Genomic DNA, 8,563 nt, shown 5'->3' on the forward strand with positions numbered 1-8,563 from the left:
GAAAGATTGTGGAGCAGCTCAGATACCTTGAAAAAAAAATACAAATTATGATTTCATGCATATTAGTGAGCACACTCGACTAATTGGTCTGAAGACAGAGAAAGGGAGATGACTAATATTGGATGCACAGTTAAAATAAGCTGACTTAAATAAAACCATGACGATAAATGGCCCAAATACAGGGAGAAAGTTCTATTCTTTTCATATGTTTATTCTATAGTGAACTGTATCAGTTCCTATACTACTTAGATGTTTTACTGCAGACACATGGGAGCCTTTATAAGTGTGAACTCCTCTCCAGTCTTGTGACAGCCTTTCAGTGGGTTCAGGTCTGGGTTTTGACAATGTCTCTGCAAAACTTTAATTTCTTGACAGTTTCCACATCCGTTTACATCACATTCTCACATTGCATTTGGGCCCGTTGTCTTGCTGTATAACCCAGTTGTATTTAAGCTTCAACTCACAGCCTGACTTTCTCCAGCAGGATTTTCTGTTGCAGCAGAGCAAATTTTTTCTTTAGTGAATATGGCCTGGAGCAACACAGCATGATACTGTCACCTCCATGCTTTATTTCAGATACGGTATACAATAGTTTTTTTTTTTTTTTTTTTTTTGCAAAATTCTGTTTTTTGATTTATACCAAATATGACAAGACCCATCTTCCAAACAGTCCAGCTTTCAAACCCATTTTACCCCAAACTCATCTACTGTAGGTAGGTTGTGTCAAAACTAATTTTCTTCTGGGTTAACAGTGGTTTTCACATTCATCACTCTCCCAATACAAGTTCAATATCAAGAGGCATTTAATGAAGTTTTTCTCTGCCACGTTGAGTGAGTGAAAAGAAATTACAATTTAAAATTTAGATTACATGTTAGTTTATTAACAGGAACTGAACATAAACATACCGTGTTGACTGAGGTATTCTCGAGGTGTTTTAAATAGAAGCAATACACTGATTGGGCCTAACATTATGACCACCTATTTAATATTGTGGTGGACTAATCAGAGACTCATCAATGGACATGGGCCTTCTGAGTGAGTTAGTGGAGGCCTTTGGGTCCTATGGGTTGAGGGGAGGGGCCTCTGTAGATCACACAGATATTTGATCAATCACTTTGGGATCTAGTAAATTTGGAGGCCAGGTCAACACCGTGTGAGAAGAAGGAAAAAACACATAAAACTAACTAGAAAGCCCTTTAACATTTGTAAATCTAGAAATAATTCTAGCATAAACATACTTGTTATTCCAAGGTTGCTCTTTAAAGCCACCTGGATTACAAAAGAAATGTTGATTTGAATACCTCCTGATTGAATTTGAGGTCCACATGGCATTTATCAATTGTAAACATCATTCAGTTTTGCAGTTGCCTGAAATGCCACTTAGTAGCTTTCAAAGTGTTAATTCAATGACATTTTCATATAAATGAAAGTCACCATTGTTGCTTTCTGAACTGCTGAAAAGTAACAGTGATTCATCTAGCAGTCAGCTGATAGAAGCTGTTACATGAATGGCTTTGCTTATCCTTCTCCATCTGTAACAGAGATAAAAGAAAGCAATGTCAGTGCAAAAATAAATAAATAAATAATGATCCAAGAACTGTTTCCTGCACCAAATGTTCCATCTCTCCAACTGCAGATCCTTAAGAAGAATCAGGTTCACACATAAGTGGCAGTAAAAGATGACGAGTGTTTTATTTATTTATTTATTTTTCCATTCCAGTAATGTACAAGGTCAGTGGAAAGTGTGGCTGGATACTAACCCTAACTCGTGAGCTCAACAAAGCACTTTTATTTTAAATGTTCGAACCATAGACTGTATATAAATATGGACAACACGTCCCCACTTCCTTGCATTGGCAAACTGATGCTAGTTTTCCAGGGATCCGGGCATTGCCATTTGGTCAGTTTGGAGTCAAAGTCTCAGAGGAATGTAAATGAGCTTAGCTTATCCTCTGAATAACTTGTGATCTTTTATTAACAGTTGCCTATAGCCTCATGTTTATTTAACCTTAATCTAGCTAGTAAATTAGTGTGTATATATTTATTCATATTATAAATTCTTCACATTGCAGTTGTTCATTTGACAGACCAGTACAAATGCTACAGATTAGGATAATTCGTGCCTACAGACTAATGCCACATGCTGTCTGAATATTACAGCCACTTTAACAGAATGGACACATGATTGTCCCATTAATGAAGAATCCAACAGTAGAAGTATTAATTAGATAGATACTACCAGTCAAAAGTCTGGATACTCATTCAATTTGAGAAAGCGTGTCCAAACTTTTGACTGGTGGTAGAAGTCTTGTTACTGAATCTGTTATCGTTGTCTCAAGGTTTAAGTAGAACCTTGAGACCTTGAACCTCCCTTTTTTGCAAATTCTGTCACCTCCCCTCCCTTAACTGCAGTGGTAATTGTAACTATGTTTTATAGCCCTGGTATCACTCTAGACATTCTCTTCCACTGGCATCATTTAAATATCCTGCATTTCAGTGGGTTTTAGCTGTGACCTGATTCTGCTCAACCGTTGTCGTATTTTGGGGGACGTGTACATCTGAGCACACGTCAGCTTTGCCTGATGCTCAACGTCAAGTTGTGATTCCCCTGTGCTTATCAGCCCACATTGACAAAATAATGCATTAAGTTGCTGCCAGTGAAGTTCTCTTCCTACTGTGGCATTAGTTGGCTTCTCTGCTTAGGAAATCAGTGGGTTTGCAAAAGGGCCGTATGTAACGATTTAAAATTTGACTATTCCAAAAAGGCCTTATGCTGTGTTTCCCTGCTTATTGTGGCTGACTGTCCATTTCACCTCATTCATTAAACTTGAACTGGATTTCATTTGAGCACCCCCATGCTGCTGTTCTGAGACATACTGCCACTCACCCTCATGGATTTATTTTTAAGGATGCTCCACAGGGTTGAGGTCAAGGGGTGATCATGGCCACACAGCATTTCTTTTTCCTTTTATTCCCATGGCAACCAAGAAGTCTGTGGTATTTTGTGCAGATGGCATGTTGCCCTGCCTGGAAATAAATTCCTCCCTACGGCCTTGATTCTTCATCTTAGACTATAGCAGGAAATGGTCAGTAGATATTCCACACATCTTGCAGATGTTGTTTTGATGACTTCACAGAGTCCACATGGATCCTTCTTCTCACTAGTCCTGAGCAGAACTTCACTCCACTGATGTCTCAGTCTTGTTTGGACAGGGTGGCCACCAACCAACAGTCCAGGACACCATCCACCTGGACAAGCCAGTTCAGCTTTTCTGCATTTCGCCCTCCAAACATCTTTACCTGGTTGGCAAAATGTGCCTTTGAATATCTTGCATGGAGAAGATCCAGCAGATTTAAATGCCTGTTGCCTGACTTTCTTACAGCTACAGCCATTACAGCCATTTAGACTCCTCGTTATATTTGAAAGGGAGAGGTTAAGGATGTGCTTGGCATAGCAAATGGAGATTGCCGATAAGAAAAGAAAAAGAAAATGGAAAACCTGGATTGCATGAGGAGAGGACTTTGATGAGCTAGAGCTAGACCTAGGCCCTGGATGTGAATGTGTTGGAAGTGGGTTTGCTACAATTTGGAACTGAAATAACAGTTAATATATTTAAAGATTGTCAGAATGGACATTATTGGCTTATTGAGTTGAGATAGTGGCAAAATCTGAATGTTTAAGCTGCAAACCCCTATAGACATCTGATTACAGCAGCATGAACAGAGGGAGAGAGCTGAGAATGAATAAGGATGAAGATAGTGGGAACACCAGGGATCTCTACCATAGATTGCCTTCATTCATTAATAGCAGTCCATGGCCACAAACTTGTGAGCAAAAGCCTCACACTGCAGATTCTGCGTAATGAGCAAACCTGAGGAAGCTGCACTATTCCTGCTACTAGCCCACGACCCGCACTGAAGAATGAGCTCAGAGCTATGAGTGGAGCCGTCATCTGCCGATTTTCCCTAATTAGCCTTTATCTCCTATAATTCACTCTATATTACACACAAACGTTTTCACAGTTCAGTGAACTCCAAGCTTTTCATTTTCGGAAAGATTTCTCTCCCTCCCAGCATTGACTTAGAATGTGATTTGCCTAATAATAGGCTCTTTAAACAAGTTTCCTTTTACTAAGATTACCTTGGGAACTAATGAAAACACCTGTCTGAGCAGACTTGCCAAATAATCAGGAATCTTTTTTAGGGAAAATTCTGGAGGATCCCAATAGTCAACATGCTGCATCCTCTGGGGATCATGAATATCAGATAAGTAATCAGTCATGTCACTTCATACGAAAGTGGTTGGAATGGTGGATACCATTCTATGGTAACCAAGTTTTACTTGGAACAGGTGCAACCTCCTGACTAAAAGTAGGAGACCATTCCTCATGTGTTTATCTCTTCTTTTGTCAATGGGATGTTGTAGACTTAACAAAAGTATATATTTTTTGTGGCTGGCTGTAGGCTCAACCCGCTTTGTTGTGTTTGTGGTGTAAAAAGCAGCACGACATCTGTGGGCCGCCTGTGGAGGTTTTATTCTTATCTGGGCCGTTGGCTTTCACAGACTACACTCCTCCTTTCCCTCACAAGGATTTTGTGGAATGCCAGCTCCAAAAAAACATAACGGTGTAGGTGTTGAAGTAGATCTTCATGTTCCAAATACTTCTGAGTCACTTTCTATGTTTTCACATCCATATCTGCTCACTTTCTGAACATCCATCCTCTATGTCATAGCCAAAGATGTTTTTTTATACATCAAAAGTCAAGAAACCTAAGGAAAAAAAATATTTCTTAGAAAAAGGAAGAGGCACCCCGCTGTTTGAGCCGCAGTGATTCCACTATATCAAAATCATGCCAAGAAGCAAGCACCGCAGGCAATGCTGCTTTTCACAGAATTTTAAGTTGCTTTTTTTTTCATCCCCATCTACATCAGAGCCACGATGATTAGATATGTTGTGATTCAGAGCACACCAAGCTAGCGCTATTGACGAGCTTGATAAGCGGTTTGGAATTTCAAAAATGGCCTGTGTTGACGAGCAGCTGTAGGAACCATCTCAGTCATTTAAAGAAGTATTGAAGTAAAAAGCTGTGGAGAATGGATATCAGCACGTGCCTGCACTCTGAGTGCAGCATATAGATGGTCGACGGGTTGCATCCATAGAATATTGCCATATCCTTCATGTCTCCCCTCTGTGACACATATATGAGACATGGAAACGTGCACTTGATCAAGGGAACCTCGCCGGATAAGACACGCTGTGCTGTGTGGAGCCCATTAGCCAGTGAGACAAGCTGGGAGGAAACACTTGCATTCAGAGATGGAGAGATGTAAAGTGAGCGAGATTGTGGCTGAAAGGTTCAAGGTAAGTACCAAGACAATAAATCTGAACTTGGCTGATGCGATTGTCAAGTGTGCAAACAGGATGTGGAGCCTATCAGGTAGAACTGCCTGTCAGCAACATCAGAGACGAGGATGGGCTTTCTACAGAGGAGAAACAGTAGGACAAGGACAATTACAGTGATGACAAATGTTAGAAATGAACATTGGACACTGTAAAACCCGGATACAAACACTCTATCAATCATGTGTCCATCCATCCTCAGTCCTTTACATTACTACTCAAGAGGGTTTCAGGTTGGGGAGAGGGTATTTCCTATGAGCGTTTATAAAAAGTGTTAAAAACAAATGTCAGAAATGTAAATACAGTGAGTAATTTAAAATATAGTATTAAATGTTGGTTAAAATGTACTTTTTTTCAAGATATACCTAAATTATATTAACACTAACGAATGCCATATTTAACTTAATCTGCCAAATTTGTTGAAGACTGAGATTGACTTACACTGAATGGCAAATTCTGACTATTTGTTGATAATTACTAGCAATGCATAAAGGAATTATGTCCTTTGCAGTGTCATTCCTGATAATGGACACCTTTAAGGACATTATCCATAACATACTCCAAAGAATAAGACCTTACATGTACAGTACATTCTCGCGTGTTCTGGAATATATAGACTATATATAAGTTCTCACATTCCGTGGTTCCCTTACTCACCTTTTTTGGTAACACCTAAGGTTTGGATGAATACCTGGAACAATCATGGCCATCCTATAGACCTCTTCATGGTTTGTAAACAATGTGATATTTTTTGAGGGCCGGGGCTTAGCTGGATGCCGAATGGACGAGGAAAATGCATATTTTAGAGAATATACTAATACATTCACTTCCCGAGACTCTGAGTGTTATTTTAAAAAGTTGACTCTAACTGATGGGACTATAATCACCTGCCCCCTACACTCTCACTCACTGGATGGACATTTGACCAAAGGAGGACACAGAATGAACCAAGTCTGGTCTGTCTTTACCAAATGAAGCCTCTCCAACAAAGATATTACAAGAAGTAAGTGGAAACACTGTGGAGGGTAATGTAGTAAATGCAACTTCTGCTTGGACACCCACAAAACACGCAAGTAATGTTCTGTTAGCTCGCGATTAGCCTTAGCCTAATGTATAACAAGAATCCCCCAAATAATGATTAACTTAACGTAATTTGTCAAATCGTCCATCCAGTGAGTGATGGACATTGTTGATTGTCTTGGCCAAAGCCAATCCAAAGTTGTCTACAACTGGCAGTGGCTGGTATGTGATAACACTACGAGTTAATGTTTTAGTTTTTTTGGTTTTGGCACCAACAAATACAGCAAGATGACATTTTCACGGTTGAAAGTAAGAGTGTTCGCCTCAGATTCCTGTTTTACCTCTAGTCAACAATGTGATGTCACAGTGACGTAGGCCATGAAGGGGTCTATAAGATTCCAATATCCAGGAAATATTGTTCAGTACTCCAGGAAATGGGACCAACCTTATATAAGAGAAATTAGGGCTGTGCATGGCTGACAATCAGTTTAATTTAACAGTATGTTTAATTACAAGGCTGGGCTGTGCACTGCTGTAGAGTAGAGAATTGGATCCAAGATGATCTGTTATGTGACACAAACTACCAATGCATTCACAGAGCCAGTGTAGCCTGCTTCTTACATTACGCATGGAACAGTTTCCATCCCATGCTATCCCATGATTTAATTCATTTCTAATGTCAAGTTAAATGTTGTTCCAGCAGAGGTTTGCAAGCCAGAGCAGATGCATTAAAACAGCTTGAGTGCTACAATAAAATGTAAAAGGAAGGCTTGGCTGCTGTGGTTACAAAGTAAAGATGCAGGCCAAGCCAACACATCCATTGAGAACCATGAATACACTGGTTCACTAGTCAGGTCTTAAATCAGAAATCCTGCAGCCAATCAGAATCAAGTATTCACTCAGACTGTAGTATGATATAAACTATAATGTGCTTGCAGCTGGAGCCACAGTGCAGAATATTTTTAAGAAACATAAATCAAATTTGAAAAGCATTGGCAACCAGACATTGTTTGCACAGCAAAGAAATTGTCTGAAAATGTTAAAGAGACTCTCAGGAACTGCAGAAGTCAAATGTGTGGAAGGTGATTGCAGAGGATTGTGGAGATGACACTGATAGCCCCACATGATGTGTAACGGAGTGTGTCAACTTCTGTGTAGAGACTACTGTACAGGACTAGATGGTATTTGTCCAAGCAAGCCACCGATTACTCCGGACATTAAGGTGCTCTTTTGGGGAAGGAGGAGGGCCTGCAAGTCAGGAAACAAGGATGTTTTCCTCATGTAAAGCATGGCTTGTGCATTTCTGATAGTGTACTGGCTTTCCCAATGAATCAGAAAGAAACATAAAACAGGCATTACACAAATCACTAGGACTAGGAAAGACCTTAGTGTGAGAATTATAAGAATGATGTAGGTCAAGCGTCTTCAGTGTTTTTCAGGCCAAGGACCCCCAAACTGATGGAGAGCGACCCCCTACCTACTATATATTAAACTCAGCCTAGTGCTATTTACATTATTATTATCATTTGGCAATCAATATTAAGCTATCCCTTACCCCTTTACTTAAATATCTTGGATTCATGTCAATGTGTATTTAAAGAAATTAAAATTTGTGGGGGGAAATAAAAAAAATGTATTAAAAAATGTCTAATCAACTAAAGATTTTGGGGTCTAAATCGCGAACCCCCTGTTGAAGACCTATGATCTAGGTCATTTGCAGCCTTATTGAAAATACCCCCAAATGAGCAGGCCATCAGTACTCCATGGGCCTTGAGTTGATGCTGATTGGACTATAATCTGAGAGCCAGCCAGACACTGTGGCTAAATATGAAACAACAATCCCCTGATTTCTCCCTTTGCTGGGGCATGGTCTGACTGTCCCAGTGTGAGTCAAATGAGTAGAGTAGTGCTGTTGGGTCTTTAATGGGATTTCCCAACTATATGGTATTACTCAACAGAACCTCTAACTTAATTTCCAATTTTTATTAATAGATTATACCAAGGAATCGATGATAAATTCATGAGGGAGTTTGTGAAAGACATCACACGCTGTTTCACTAACCAGACATTCCCCCTTTCAATAAAGAACCGTCTGTTCAGTCCATTTAACACAACCTAGAGCACTTGACTGGCTGTTGGG

This window comes from Mugil cephalus, chromosome 14 (assembly GCF_022458985.1).
Source record: "Mugil cephalus isolate CIBA_MC_2020 chromosome 14, CIBA_Mcephalus_1.1, whole genome shotgun sequence".
NCBI lineage: Eukaryota > Metazoa > Chordata > Actinopteri > Mugiliformes > Mugilidae > Mugil > Mugil cephalus.